The following is a 15,967-nucleotide window of genomic DNA, read 5'->3' on the forward strand; positions in this document are numbered from 1 at the left end:
GTAGCAATAGATATGTTAAGTGATCTGATAATGACCACGCAGAGGAACAAACATATTTTGGTGATGGTAGATATTTTTTCGAAATATGTAAAGCTATACACGTGCCGTACGACAACGGGAGAAGAAATTATGAGAAAAATAGACAATTTTATAGCCACCGTAGGAACACCAACGAAAATTCTTTTAGACAATGCTACGTATTTCCGGAGTGACCGATTCAAGAGACAGTTGCAAGACAGGGGAATAGGGACAAATTTTGTCAGTATCCGACATCCTAAAAGTAATCCGTCAGAACGTTTTATACAAGAGACTACAAAATTCCTCCGCATTGCTACCATTGGACAACATCGACGATGGGATAGAAAAGTGGCAGAAATCGAAAACTACTTGAACACCACTCCAAGTACAGTGACAAAAGAGACGCCGGAATATGTCATGAAGGGTATTATGCCAGTACGGCCATGGGAAGAACCGGAGCAGAGAGAGTATCAAATAGTATTGGAAACTGTTCGAAGGAGGCTGCAGCGCAGTAATGAAAAATATCTCCAAAGGCAAATCCAGAATAGAAAACGAAGACCAGTGACTTTCCAGAAGGGAGAAAAGGTGCTTGTAAGGGCGTTACGAGTATCAAATCTCACGGGGGACGTGTGTGCAAAGCTAATGCCTATTTTCGAGGGTCCATACATCATACAAAATGAAAATGGAATAAACAGCTATATTTTTAGACATGTAGAATCAGAAAAGATACGAGGAGTTTACAATATCCAGGATGTGTACAAATACCATGAATAAAAATAGTATAGATTTTAAGATGGAGTAATAAAAATTTAGGATAGGATAAAATGACTACAAAAGAAAGATTTTGTGTTGAGAGAAAATAATATTTTTTTTGGTTACACTTAAAAAAAAAAGGAATATTTGTATCTCAAAACAAGGCGGGGATTTATTATGGATCAGTTTATCGATCAGAAATAGAATAAAGAGTTTTTTTATTATTTTAATATACCGCGGGCATATAAGTTAAAATACAACCCTGTACCTATTTGTAATCGTTAGAATAAGAAAAGACATTGTTTCCGTGACGGACTAGTTTTTCCTTGAAGGACTAAGTGAATAGTGAAAGGACAATGGAATTCGTGTAATTATATATTTAAGGAATAAACTTTGTAATTGTATTTTGCGGTGGACATTTTTCGAAAGTAAATAAGAATTAGATTTAGATATGAGATAACAAGAATTTGGAAGCTTATTTCGGTTGAAAAAGGCAAAATTGTTAATGGTTTCTGAAAAGTAATTTGAGTGAAATTAGTTTATTTGTTTTAAATATTATGTTGGAAATTTTCTAAATCGAAAATTAGTGGGAAAGATAAATGCTTATGATTGGTTAAAAAGGAATGATGGGGGATGAGGTAGTTTGAGAAGGTTGTCTGGGGAGATTGAAAAGGGTATTATGTTACCGGCAGACCAGAAGAGAAGACGTGTTTTTTTCGTGTAGTCAATCGGAGTAGGAGTGTTTTTCGTTTGTTAGTGAAAAAGGTGGAAGCTGAGAGCAGATCAAAAACGAGAAGATTAATACCTCTTTTGAGTCTGCATAGTCCACGAGATCTAATTGAGAAAGAAAGGAGAATTTGTGAATAAAGAGTACCGGTCAAAAGAGGCTTGGGCTTGTGTTTTCGGAGGAGTAGTTTGCTGGTATGCGGTTTTGGAGCGATGCTGAGAACTGGAAAGATTTGATGGTAGCCGGACATAATCAATCAAGGAAGGAACTGTGGTTTGATCGAGAGGAGACATCATTGGTGTAAAAAAATAAAGGTCAGTCAAATAATTTGAATGAAAGAAAACTTTAAGACATTCTAAAGATAAAATCAAATATAAGCATACGAACTAAGATTCCAAGTTTTAAAGAGTTATATTTTTGTGAATAAATTATATTTTTTATATGGTAAATTTTTTAGTAGATATTATTATAAAGCAGATCAATAGATAGTTTGTTAATTAAAATTAAATTTAGAGTATAGGAGTTTGTTGGGAAAGATAATTGCCCACAAAAAGTTATTTATTAACATTCACCGTATTGCTTATTGAAATAAATAATAATTTGTGTGCATATTTATGTTGTTTTAATGTTAGTTCCGTTTCCTGTTTTATCCCGATTATGAGCAACTAGGAGATACTGAACCCACTAGAAGAGATATATAAAGTAAACTGATTAAAGTAAAATTAAAAAGGCACCCTGAGAATTTTTAATAGTAATTGAATTGTATTACTCTGCATAAATTAGTGAACCAATTAATTAAATAATTGGATTAATTAAATTAGTCTTAATCAATAATAAGACATCATATAGCAGATCACAACAATATATATATATATATATATATATATATATATATATATATATATATGTATCAATAAAATAATTTTTGAAATTAATTAGATTCATAGAATTCTTATTAATTTCTCATTCCAAATTATTATTAACCTTGGACTGTTGGAAGTTGAATTAAATCGACCTCACTTGTTTGTTCTTTTTCTCCGAGCCATTCCCTGAAGGGAAAATGTGTTCTTAAGCATCTTTTTCTTTCATTTGATGGTTCGTACAGACAAGGTTTTCTCTTACTTTTTCATATTTTTAAACTTACCGCTTTACTGCATTAGCGGTTGGTAATTCGCGTTGTTGTTCATCATGTTTTGCCTTTGCACGTGATAGCTAGGTGGATCTAAAATGGGCTCCAATTTGCCGGGTGTCTCCTGAAAGCAATGGAAGCTTTTTGTGGTAACTTCATTACACCTTTTATAATATTACTATAATAAACTAACCGTTCTATACTTCTGGGAATTTCTAATTGGAGGTTCTACCTTGGAGCTTTTAGAATTTAGCATTTGCTTGTTTCGAAGTGCTGTGGGAAACATGACTAACATAAGATACAGATGAAGATGACTCCTTTTTGACATTAAGAGAAACCGCATTATTTTCTAATTTACGGATCACTACAGATAACTCCTCGACGCTATTAGTATCAACTAGCGCAATCAGTGGAATATATTCTGTAAGGATATTGTGTCTCATATGTTTTACAAGAGTGTTCTCTAAAGGTTGAGTTGTCAGACGTTTAGCTAGAGCCATAATCTGAGCTTGAAATAAAGCGAAAGGTTCACTTTTCTTTTGTTTTCGAGATTTAATTTGGTTCCATAAATCTTATCATAATCGTGAGGGAGAAAAGTAGCTTTTAGGAGACAAATAATATCGTTCCATGAGGAAACAGTACCACGAATACTTCTGAACCACACTGCAGCACTACCAGAAAATAGTTCAACAGCCGACCGAAAAAGGATATTATGATCAATATTGCGAGATTCAGCCAAGTCTCTTACTTTTTCAAGAAATGGGAAAACACTCTTTGCATCACCATTAAATTTTACGTTCCAGTCAGCTAAATTAATTGGATGAGATACTTGCACAATTGGAGCTGGAATATTAACGACGGGCTGTGGAGAAACGACATTTGAAGAAGTGGATGGTTGACCAGAAATAATTTTATCATCTAATTCTCCTTCCAACAATAAACAATTAGCAGACGCCTCATTTTTATATTCGATTTCCTCATCAAACTCGACAGGTAATCTGGATATTCTAAGAGATAAATGGGAGAGATGAGCTTTTGCCCTACGATAGACTGAGTCACCTATATCACCTTCAAACTCATCAATCAAAACACGAATATCAGATGATGTTAGATCAATTTGAATTCTTTCTTCTTCAAAATTTAACTTATTTTCGTCCAAATCAATAACAGCATTTTTATTAAGCAATTTGCGAAGCATTGTCTTCTTCTCACTAATGCTTTTCTTCGTTTTCACACATCTTATAAACAATTCATAATCAACCTCACTATTTTTTAGGTATTGTACTACAGAAGAGTCCATTTTAATATATTCGTCAAAAGCAAAACAAAAGAAAATTTTAAATTGCCACCGTTGTTTACTGTAATCAAACTTATTTATCAAAAAAATATTTTAATATTATTTTATATCACCCTGTATAACCTACTTTTTTCGTGCGAAACTGGGTCGTCAAAATATCTGCTGATTTAAAAAGTCAACAATTGTCTACACTTAAAATGAAGACGAAATAAATTACTTATAAACACTTCAAAGAAATAAACAAAATTCATTTTTCACTTATGGGATGTTTACTTAAGACGGACTGGGAATAAACAGACGATTATCTTACCATTCAAAATAAGACCATAAAAATTCGCATGTAAGCAGTGAATGATTATATCATTCCAAATACGTATTAAGATTCACAAAATTAAAAATACGACTAGAAAATGAAAATGAAAATAAAGGAAAATGAAAATCGTATCAGTTAAACTTGATTTAACGAAAATTGGGTAAAGGCAAATACACAATTTAACTAAAAAAATGGTTCAAAACATACAGACTTAATTAACCACATATACAGGGGGGTACAAAACAACTAATAATATTGAAAGATATCTGGCTTCGGGAAAAGGGACTCAAATCTAAAAAATTCTGAATGTGCAGGAATATTCAAAAGGCCTGAAAGAGGCCCCACGCAAAGAGTGCCAAATTTTGTAGCATTGCGTACTACAATGATATATTTAAGGCCAGAATCGCTCGTTGTCGAAGAGTGTTGGGCGGGGTTTTTTTTAAACATATAGAAACTATATCGTATCTTAAATCCAAGCACAATTAGATAATATGAAATTATAATTTATTATTGGACGCCACCCCTGGTTTATCCTCGAAGGGGACGAGCAAAAAAAATTAAGATTTATGGAAGTTTTACAAGAAAACTATACTTTATTATTTCTTAGTAATGAACAAAAAGAAAACATTAAAAGTTATGTCATCCCAAAAGGATACCAAAATACCATTTCATGTTTACATTACCATAAACAAAAAAGCTTTGTATCGTATTAAATTAAGAATTAGTTATAAAGTAAATGAATATATATATATATATATATATATATATATATATATATATATATATATATATATATATATATATATATATATATATATATATATATATATTGTGACAATTGGGGTTTATAGAAAATAATTTATAAGTTATATACTACATAATATTAGATATAAAAAAGTATTTGATTATTTTAAATAAGTTATATACTAGAGAATTTAATAAAAATTATTTATGTGAGGGTATTTTAAGAAATTAGCATATAATAATTATAAAAAGTTGTATTTTAATATTGTAAATATATATAAGTGAGCCATGTGCTTAGGCAACCAAAAATACTCTCGGAGATTGACAGATATTTATACTCTGAAGTGTCAAATTAAGAATCATAATACGAATATAAGTGGGGTTATTATAATAATATATTGTTTGAATTGTGTATTTTATTAAATTAGAGTGTTAGTTACTAATTTAATTATATATTCTGATCTGAAAAGCCTAAATGTAAACAAAATTATTAATAGAAAAGAATGGAATTCTCTGGATCTCCGGAGATGGCCATGTTTGCGAAATGGTTTGTTCCAGAAAATTCATACAAGTATGAAATAGAACAAATTGGAACATGATATCTTACGAGATGGTTCTAGAATGTCCAAAAGATATAAATACCCGTGATTTGGATTCAAGATGGCAGTTTTTGGCAGTTTTTGAAAGTTTTTAGTCAGAAAAGTTTTAGATAGTGTAGTCAGAAGAGTTTTTGGCAGTTTTTAGAAGTTTTTAGTCAGAAGTCAAGCAGTTTATTATGAAAGTTAGTTGGAGTCAGTGAATCAAGTACAAATAGTCAAAATGTTTAATATAGTGAGTTAAATGAAGATTAAAAATTATGCATATAATTTAATGCACATTTATAATTATACACAAATAATTATTGAAGATAAAAAAAGGTATATTGGAAGAAATTAAATTATATTATGGTTGGAGATTAGTATAAATCAACTTATAATAATTGGATATTGGTATATTGAAAAGAAGAATAAATATAAATGCTGTTTGCTGGTTTGGTTGGTGGTGTATACATGCTGGTGAAGAAAACTATATCTTAAATTGGTAGAAGCTGATAATTGGAAAAAGAAATTTCACAAAAACAAGGATAACCGAAGTACGAAGACTTTCAGTGGTGATTAGAATATATATAGTGGAAAACAGTTCATTTAGGCATTCAGTGAAAGAAAGGTACAAAATTTTGTTAATATAATTTAGTTAGTGTCATAACAATTTCAATTTTGAAGATAGTTTGTTTAAATTTTAGATTGTCTATAGAATTTAATTAGTTTTATAAGAATATCAGTTTAAAGATAGTTTATTTTAAATTTACATTGACTAGGTTAGATATATATGTGTGTTTCATAATAGTTATAATAAAGATAATTTAAAAAAGTACTTACAAGCTAATTCTTTGAGAACCGCGATAAAAACCCTATATATTATATTATTAAAAATACTCATTGCTCATCATTCAAACAAAAAAAACACATCATAACAATTTGGCACCCAACGCGGTGGCTCTCTATTTAAAAGAATTAGTTTGGGAAGATAAGTGCTCTCATATAATTAAATTAATTATCAGTAGAAAGAAAAAAGTATAGATTTTAATTTTAATTATATTTGAACAAGTAAAGTCTCAAAATGTCTCAAGGAAAGAAAGGTATAAGAAGCAAAAAGAATGAAGAAGATGTGGAAGTAGAAACACAACCTATACAAGAGGAGAGTTTAGTTCAAGTTCCACAAGATACTGCAGAAATGAATCCAGAAAGAGAGGAAAATGTCAATATGGCAGCTTTGATGTCATTAATGATGCAGATGAACAAGACAATGGAAGAGAATTCAAAAGAAATCAAAGAAGACATGAAAAAAATGGAACAGAAAATGGAAGAGAATACGAAAAAATTGGAAGAGAATTCAAAAGAAGTCAAAGAAGACATGAAAAAAATGGAACAGAAATTGGAAGAAAATTATAGAAAATTAGAAAAGAAAATAGAAGATAATAATAATAAAATTGTAAAACAAATGGATAAAAAACTTGAAGCTGCAGAGAAAAAAGTAGCAAATGAAATAAAAAGTATACGGAATGACTACAAGAAAAGGATAGACAATGAGAGGACAGAAGTAAAGAGGATTATTCAAGATAATAAGATAGATATAGAACAGAAAATAGAGTTACAGAAATGTAACTTAGAAGTAAAAATTAACGAAGACAGGAGAAACACAGAAGAAAAATTAGACGATATACAACAAAATATCCAAATAAATAGTAATCAAATAAGAAATGTGGAACAGAGAATAGATGATATTTCACAAATGAGAGACATAGGGAGACCTTACTTAAATTTAACAAATGAGACTGGGATTAAATTCTCTGGTAATATAAAAAATTTGCATCCTAGAGTATACATAAATAGTTTAAAACATAAATTAAGATTTGTGAATAATATTAATGATATTAAAGATTATATTAGAATGACATTAAATGACAATGCAGCAACTTGGTTTGCTAGTATTGAGAATGATTTAGATAATTTTCAAACATTTGAAAATAAATTTTTAAATTATTATTGGGGTGAATTAGAGCAAGCCAAGTTTAGAGAAATTCTATATTTTGGAAAGTATAATCAAAATTTAAAATCAAATATGGTAGATTATGCATTGAAATTGATAACAGTTGCAAAATATTTAGAACCACCACTTAGAGAGGATGAAACAGTCTTAAATGTATCTAGACATTTTGATGCTGATGTTGTGCAAACCGTAACTGTACAAAATATTCAAACAATAGATAGTTTTATTAATTTTATTCAAAGAATACAAAGAGGCAATATGACAAGTAATAATAACAACAGAAAAAACAATAATAACTTTCAACAATATAGACAATCATATAACAATAACACTAGGTATGGTGATAATTTACAAAATTTTAATAATACTAACAGTAATCCAAATAGACAGAACTTTAATAATAATACTAGTTATAATAGACAAAATTTTAATAATAATACTAATTATAATAGACAACATTTTAATAACAGTACTAATAATAATAGACAAGATTTTAACAATAGAAGAAATACAGAGCGACCTAACTATAACAGACAGGTAAATTGTATTCGAAGGAATAGAAGCTGCGAAGACAGGGAACGAAATAGTACAAGGCAAGAAAATGTGAGTAGAAGTCATAGTAGGGAAAGACATACGACATCAGATCCAAGCGGTCAGATACAATCTGACAATTCTAATAATCAAAATTTTGTGCAGTAAACTTTCTGAATTACAAGTTAGGCCATTGCTATTATGAAAAACCTTCTGAATTTATTTCTTTAGATGAAGATAAAATTATTGAATCTATTAATTTAATTTATATAAATGCTTTGGCCAAAAATAAAATGATTAAGATTATGATAGATACTGGTTCAGAAAGTACTTTAGTCTCGGAGAATTTTATTTTTAATACATTAAAACTATCAGATATAATAAAGATTCCAAAAATTAAAATTATTGGTGCAAATAATAAGAAGTTGGGTGAAATTGATAAACTAGCCAATTTTAAAATTAATATTCTTAATAAAGAAATTAATATGCAAGGATTTATTGTCAAGGATTTATGTGTTGATATATTAATGGGAAATGATGAATTGGAAAAGAAGAAAGTAAAGATAGATTTTGAAAAAAAAATGGTAACTTTGGAAGGGCAAATAATTAAATTTATGCAGAAAGATGAGGTAGAAGAAGGAATAAGAGTTGATAGGATATTATTAAAAGAAAATAATGATGTTTATGAAGAAGAAATGTATTTTGATGATAGGGAAATGTCCCAAAAGAATGTAAAGAATAATTATTGTAGTGAATATTTAAGGAATGGAAATTTTAAGCAGATGGATGCCTACGAGGCGGAGTGCGTAAAATTGGAAGCAAGGAATAATGAGTACATAATGAAGAATAATTTTATTTGTAAAGAAGAAGATATAATGAAAGTTTTAAATTGCCCTGAAGAATATAAATCAATAGTCATTTCCATATTGCAGCAACACAAGGGACTTGTCAATAAAGAAAATAGAATTGCACAAAATTATATCCATAGTATAAAAGTTAAAGAAGAAAAAGATTTTAAAACAAAATCATACCCAATACCATATAAATACAGAGAAGAAGTAAACAAAACAATTAATAATATGTTAGAAGATGGGATCATTGAGAAGGCAGACACACGTTTTATTAACCCCATAGTAGTAGTACGAAAAAGATCAGGTGAAATCAGGTTATGTTTGGATGCAAGGAATATTAACAAGATTACTGAAAAGCAATTTGAAGCACCAATGAGTATAGATGGAATATTAGGAAGAATTACAGGAATGTCATTTTTCACTAAAATCGATTTACAGCATAGTTTCTGGTTAATACCTCTAGAAAGAAAAAGTAGACAGTATACAGGATTTCAGATAGATAGATTAGTATATCAATTCAAAGTAGTACCAGTTGGACTTCAATCATCTTGCAGTGTTCTATGTAGATGTCTTCATGATATTTTGGATCAATATGAACATTTTGTAATTCACTACATTGGTGATATATTAATTGTTTCTAAAACGGCTGAAGATCATGAGAAACACCTAAAAATTATAATAAACAGATTAGATAAAGTTGGACTTAAAATAAATCAAGAAAAATGTACAATTTTTCAAAAAGAAGTAATATATTATAAACTTAACACTAATTATAAAAATACTAACAGCTTACTGATATATCCATTTTATTCAATAGACTTGATTTGTTAAATAGATGGTAGATTTCATTGTTGTGAATAAATTTGACATCATACTTGTTGAATTTTGTACATGTGGAAATTGTTGCTACCCTAAAAATCATAATTTGGGGTTAGATACAGAATTAATACTATAAATGTCTTTCTAAAAATAATATGGAAAGTGAAAAACTTACGATTCATATAGATGAAAGCCTTGTGAACGGAAATCTTGTCTATAAATAAACAGAATACAAAATAATTATAGAACCTTACATTAGTTGTTTTTAATTTTTGACATAGCCTCCATTTTCATTGCTCCAATTGACATGACAGTTTGACCATAGAATAGCCGGACTGTGCTTGCTCCGTTGTTCTCTGTTTTGACATAGACAGCGAACAGGGATGTATTTAACACATTTTAAATAAAAAAAAAAAAAAAATTGATTTATTAAATTTAATAAGGGATAAGAAAATTAATATTTAAAAAAATAATAAGTAAATTATTTATTTTAAATTTAAATTTTGGGGTATTGTGACAATTGGGGTTTATAGAAAATAATTTATAAGTTATATACTACATAATATTAGATATAAAAAAGTATTTGATTATTTTAAATAAGTTATATACTAGAGAATTTAATAAAAATTATTTATGTGAGGGTATTTTAAGAAATTAGCATATAATAATTATAAAAAGTTGTATTTTAATATTGTAAATATATATAAGTGAGCCATGTGCTTAGGCAACCAAAAATACTCTCGGAGATTGACAGATATTTATACTCTGAAGTGTCAAATTAAGAATCATAATACGAATATAAGTGGGGTTATTATAATAATATATTGTTTGAATTGTGTATTTTATTAAATTAGAGTGTTAGTTACTAATTTAATTATATATTCTGATCTGAAAAGCCTAAATGTAAACAAAATTATTAATAGAAAAGAATGGAATTCTCTGGATCTCCGGAGATGGCCATGTTTGCGAAATGGTTTGTTCCAGAAAATTCATACAAGTATGAAATAGAACAAATTGGAACATGATATCTTACGAGATGGTTCTAGAATGTCCAAAAGATATAAATACCCGTGATTTGGATTCAAGATGGCAGTTTTTGGCAGTTTTTGAAAGTTTTTAGTCAGAAAAGTTTTAGATAGTGTAGTCAGAAGAGTTTTTGGCAGTTTTTAGAAGTTTTTAGTCAGAAGTCAAGCAGTTTATTATGAAAGTTAGTTGGAGTCAGTGAATCAAGTACAAATAGTCAAAATGTTTAATATAGTGAGTTAAATGAAGATTAAAAATTATGCATATAATTTAATGCACATTTATAATTATACACAAATAATTATTGAAGATAAAAAAAGGTATATTGGAAGAAATTAAATTATATTATGGTTGGAGATTAGTATAAATCAACTTATAATAATTGGATATTGGTATATTGAAAAGAAGAATAAATATAAATGCTGTTTGCTGGTTTGGTTGGTGGTGTATACATGCTGGTGAAGAAAACTATATCTTAAATTGGTAGAAGCTGATAATTGGAAAAAGAAATTTCACAAAAACAAGGATAACCGAAGTACGAAGACTTTCAGTGGTGATTAGAATATATATAGTGGAAAACAGTTCATTTAGGCATTCAGTGAAAGAAAGGTACAAAATTTTGTTAATATAATTTAGTTAGTGTCATAACAATTTCAATTTTGAAGATAGTTTGTTTAAATTTTAGATTGTCTATAGAATTTAATTAGTTTTATAAGAATATCAGTTTAAAGATAGTTTATTTTAAATTTACATTGACTAGGTTAGATATATATGTGTGTTTCATAATAGTTATAATAAAGATAATTTAAAAAAGTACTTACAAGCTAATTCTTTGAGAACCGCGATAAAAACCCTATATATTATATTATTAAAAATACTCATTGCTCATCATTCAAACAAAAAAAACACATCATAACAATATATATATATATATATATATATATATATATATATATATATATATATATATATATATATATATATATATATATATAGATAAATTTACGCACTTTCAAAATATCTTTTAAAAAAGATTTTATTTTTAAAATAGTACAACTAAGTTTTTACTTCAAAAATTAAACAATAAAAATTCTTAATTACAAAATGAAACGCATTGATCAGAGAATGATAATGGAATGAATAAAATATAAAAATTGAAAAATCAAGTTTATTGTCCCTTGGTTTGCAATTGCTGAGCTTGCTATTTCTTGGAGTTCAACGAACAATAATGTTAATAGTCTGGGAGCTAATGGTTACATTTCTTCTCCCTCGGTGAGATTTGACTTCGTCCTCGAAGTTCTTGATACTTCTGCTACTAGTTCTTCTAAAATTTGGATTTGGGCTGTGTCTAGCTTAGGTCCGAAAAGGATTTTGGAAATACGTTTTCTTTTCTTCAGTAGGAATATTGTTAGGATCGATGACACAAATAAGATGATTATTAGTGCAGTGATGCTGACTCCAGTGGAAAGTTGCGGTAAATTAGCGATCATCTCGATAGGTTGAATTTGTCCATGCGTTTCTGGGATTCTCAATTTTTCGATTATGATTTCGTGGTTTGCAATAAGTTCCATGGGTATGATATCTGGTACGTGGATTTCTTGATTTGACTTTCTGTTGAATTTGATGCCATCTATGGTAATGGATTCATTTGTGGTAAGGATGCTGCTGGATTTAATAGTTTGTTCTCTAATATTTATTGGTTCTACTATTCCCAATAGTATCGCATTGTTGGTTTCTTGGAAGAAATTTTCTTTGGCTATACTTTTGGTGCAATTCTTGACATTTGGTATAGTACATTGGGATCTTACTGGTTTTGTGCATATCATGTTCTCGGCTTGTCTCGTGCAGGTCTCGAACCATTTATTATTGGAATGATAATGTGCTGGTGGAAGAATCATAATATGGTCTGCATTTGGAATAGGATAAATTTTAAATGTGTTGTGGGATTGTTCGTAGAGGATAGGAATTTTGATTATTATGAGCATGGTTCGCTGTGTGACACAAACTAATGTTTTGGAAAGTTCAACTAATTCATATGGGTGTTCGTCATTTACTAATAAAGAATTTCTGGGATAAATTTTTAAGAGATCGGCTTTAAGAGTTTCAAGTTCCTTTAATGTAAACAATTAGATATTGGAGATATCTAGATGAGATAAGGAGATGGTTCTGATTAATTTCATCAAAAATTCATAAATGTTTTGAAGGTTTAATATTTCGTTCTGTAGTGCGACATATCCGTCGAGGTCAACTGACAGCTTGTTAATAGTGGACGTAAGCAAAGCATTATTTTTATTTAAATTTATCAAGAGTTTTTCGAACCTCGTATCGCTGGCTTGCCCATACGAGATCTGATTATTAAGCGTTTTAATTATCTCGTTTTGTTTCATTTCTATAGCGGTAATATGAGTTTTTAGAAGGTCTAGATCTGAGTCATCTGGGTTTCCTGTAATGTATTTTATAGCTGTACCTAGAAAGTTGAAAAGTCCTCTTTTTTGCGTTCTTTTACGTGTAATTTTGTGTAGGTCATCTTGTGCTTGTTGTTGTAAATGTTTGTATTGAGAGTATAATGTCGAAAGCGGTTGTCTTTAAAATAGTCTAATGGGCTAATGTTTAGGATTTCTTCTAGTTTTTCTAAGTCAATGTGAAGAAAGTGTCTGTGGTAGTGACAAATTTCGTGAGATTTGCCAATATCTTCGGCGAAGTATCCATTATTGGGGACTTCCAGTATTTTGAGTGGATGTCCCAGGGACAGGGTTATCCTGAAAGGAGATTTTGTTTGAAATATTTTTGTCTACATGTTTCCTGGTTCGTTTTACAAATTTAAGGTGGGTGCTAGTTTTATTTTGTTTATCTGTCTTTCCGGTTATTTTAGTCTTTTCTTGTTTGCCGGGATGCATTGTGGAGTAAGGGGCGTGTAATTTGGGTTTGTGTTTTTTCTTAGATACATACAGAGGTTGTGAAAGATCGACTTCGGGTATTTCTTCGGCGTTTTCATTATGTTTGTCTAAAGCGTGTTGTCTTTTTTCTTTTTGTTTATTATAAAGTTCTTGGATGAATGGTTGTAATTCGTCTTTATGGTTTTGGTTGTATGTTTCGTACACTGGAAGGTCGAAATCGAAATGTATTTTTTCGGCGTATGGACCGTAAAGGATTGAGAAAGGAGAATAGTTGGTAGCACTGTGAATAGATTGGTTGTAGATTAAAACGGCATGTGTGAATACGTCGTCTAGAGAATAGTTAGGGTTTTGTGCACGCAAGGTGCGAAGTTTTTCAATAAGTGTGGAGTGGAAGCGTTCTACGGGTGAATTAGAAGATGAGTTGTTGGCAGTAGTAAAATGTATTTCTATTTTATGAAGGTTTAAGAATTCTTTAATGATTGCAGAATTGAACTCTGTGCCTGGGTCGCAAACAATTTTTTGGGGATAGTTATGATGAGAGAAGTAGTGTCTTAGTTTACTCAGAATAGAGATCGAGGTTTTGTCAGGTAGTTTATAACATTGAGCGTACTTGGAGAATGAATCTACAATGGTCAGATAAAGATTTTTGTTACAATGAAATACGTCTATGTGTAATATGTGGAACGGTTTTTGTCCCAAAAGTGGTCCTAATTGTGGCGGTTTGTAAGGGTGTCTTTCGTACTTGTTTTGTAAGCATATTTCACACGAGTTGATAAAGTTTGAGATTGTAGTTTGCATAGAAGGCCAGTAAAATGTATGTCTCAGATGCTTGTAAGTTTCTACTATTCCATTATGGTTATCAGTGTGGTATTTTCTGATACATTCTAACTGTTGTGTTTCGTCTTCGATGTCTTGTAATAGTTTGTTGCAAAATATTGTTTTGACTGTAGAATTTATGTTTTCTTTAAAATAGTTACATATGAATGGTCGGAATTCGTGTGGTATTTTTATAGCAAATTTTTGGTTGGGCCTAAGTAAATGTTGGAAGGTTTCTGGTAATTCGTTTTTCCAATCATCAGTGATAGTTACTGTATGACGGTGTTTGTTAAAAATTTTCTTATAAGTCATTTTGTATTCGTCAGAGTGAGGTTCAAATATAATTTGGTTGGATGACAAGTTGATTAGTTCTTCTGATATTTCTATTCCTGTTATGGGATTTTCGACAGAGGTGTGTTGCGTGTTTTCGTCCGTTAGGTTTTGGTTTTTGTCAAAGTCGTTTAAGAATTCATCGACGTCAAATTGGTCATTAATATCCGGTGGTTCAGCAGAGTTTGAACTAGTGCTTAAGGCGTTTATTTGAACTCGGCTGAGAGCGTCGGCTACTTGATTTTCTTTACCTTTTTTATATCGGACTTCAAATTGAAATTCCTCAAGTTTAATCCTTTGGCGAGATAATCTTGAGCAAGGGTCTTTGATTTTATTAATCCAAACGAGTGGGTTGTGATCGGTTTCAATGATAAAATGTTGGCCATAAAGATATGGGCGGAAGTGTTTACAAGAATCTACCATGGCAAGTAATTCTTTTTCGATTGTGGAGTAGTTCTGCTCTGCAGTATTTAGTGTGCGAGAGTAGTAGGCGATTGGCTGATTATTCTGAGATAACACTGATCCAATAGCGACATTAGATGCATCAGTGGTCAATACAAATGGTTTAGAAAAGTCGGGATATTGAAGAATCGGGGCGTTGGTTAGTAACTGTTTACATTTTTCAAAACATTCTAAAAATTCTGGATTAGTGGGGTCAATGATTGCATCTTTTCGTGTGCATCTTGTGAATGGAGAGGTGATCTTTGCAAAGTTTTTACAAAAACGCCTGTAGAAGCCAATGAGACCTAAAAAGGATTTTATTTCTTTGACAGTCTTGGGTAGAGGGTATTTTTGGATAGCTTCGATCTTACTGGGGTTTGGTTTTATACCTTCGGGAGTAACTATGTGACCTAGGAAGGCAACTTCTTTAGTCAGAAATTCAGATTTATCTAGTTGGACCTTGAGATTGTTTTTTCGAAATGTGTCAAAGATTGTGGAGATGTGGACCAAGTGATCTTGTAAAGATTTTGAGAAGACTATAACGTCATCCATATAAACAAAGCAAAATTTGTGTAGGAAGGGTCTTAAGATGTTGTCCATTAATCTTTCGAAAGTGGCAGGACTATTCTTTAGTCCAAAAGGCATTCGTAAAAATTCGAAGTGGCCGTGGGGTACTGAAAATGCTGTTT

At 30.2% G+C, this 15,967-nt stretch overlaps 1 protein-coding gene and 1 long non-coding RNA gene across 3 annotated transcripts in view; one reads left to right on the top strand and one right to left on the bottom strand.

Moving 5' to 3' along the window:
• Window positions 1-15,967, top strand: part of Cth (Cystathionine gamma-lyase) — a 182,625-nt gene that overhangs the window by 88,768 nt on the left and 77,890 nt on the right. The gene's annotated exons all lie outside the window — the stretch shown is intronic.
• On the bottom strand, window positions 8,744-10,256 carry LOC140439758 (uncharacterized). Its single transcript, XR_011950720.1, has 3 exons — window positions 9,947-10,256; window positions 9,739-9,863; window positions 8,744-9,618 (listed from the first exon to the last, which is right to left on the bottom strand). It is a non-coding gene; the product is annotated as an uncharacterized lncRNA (long non-coding RNA).

The sequence above is a fragment of the Diabrotica undecimpunctata genome, chromosome 4 (assembly GCF_040954645.1).
Source record: "Diabrotica undecimpunctata isolate CICGRU chromosome 4, icDiaUnde3, whole genome shotgun sequence".
Classification (NCBI taxonomy): Eukaryota; Metazoa; Arthropoda; class Insecta; order Coleoptera; family Chrysomelidae; genus Diabrotica; species Diabrotica undecimpunctata.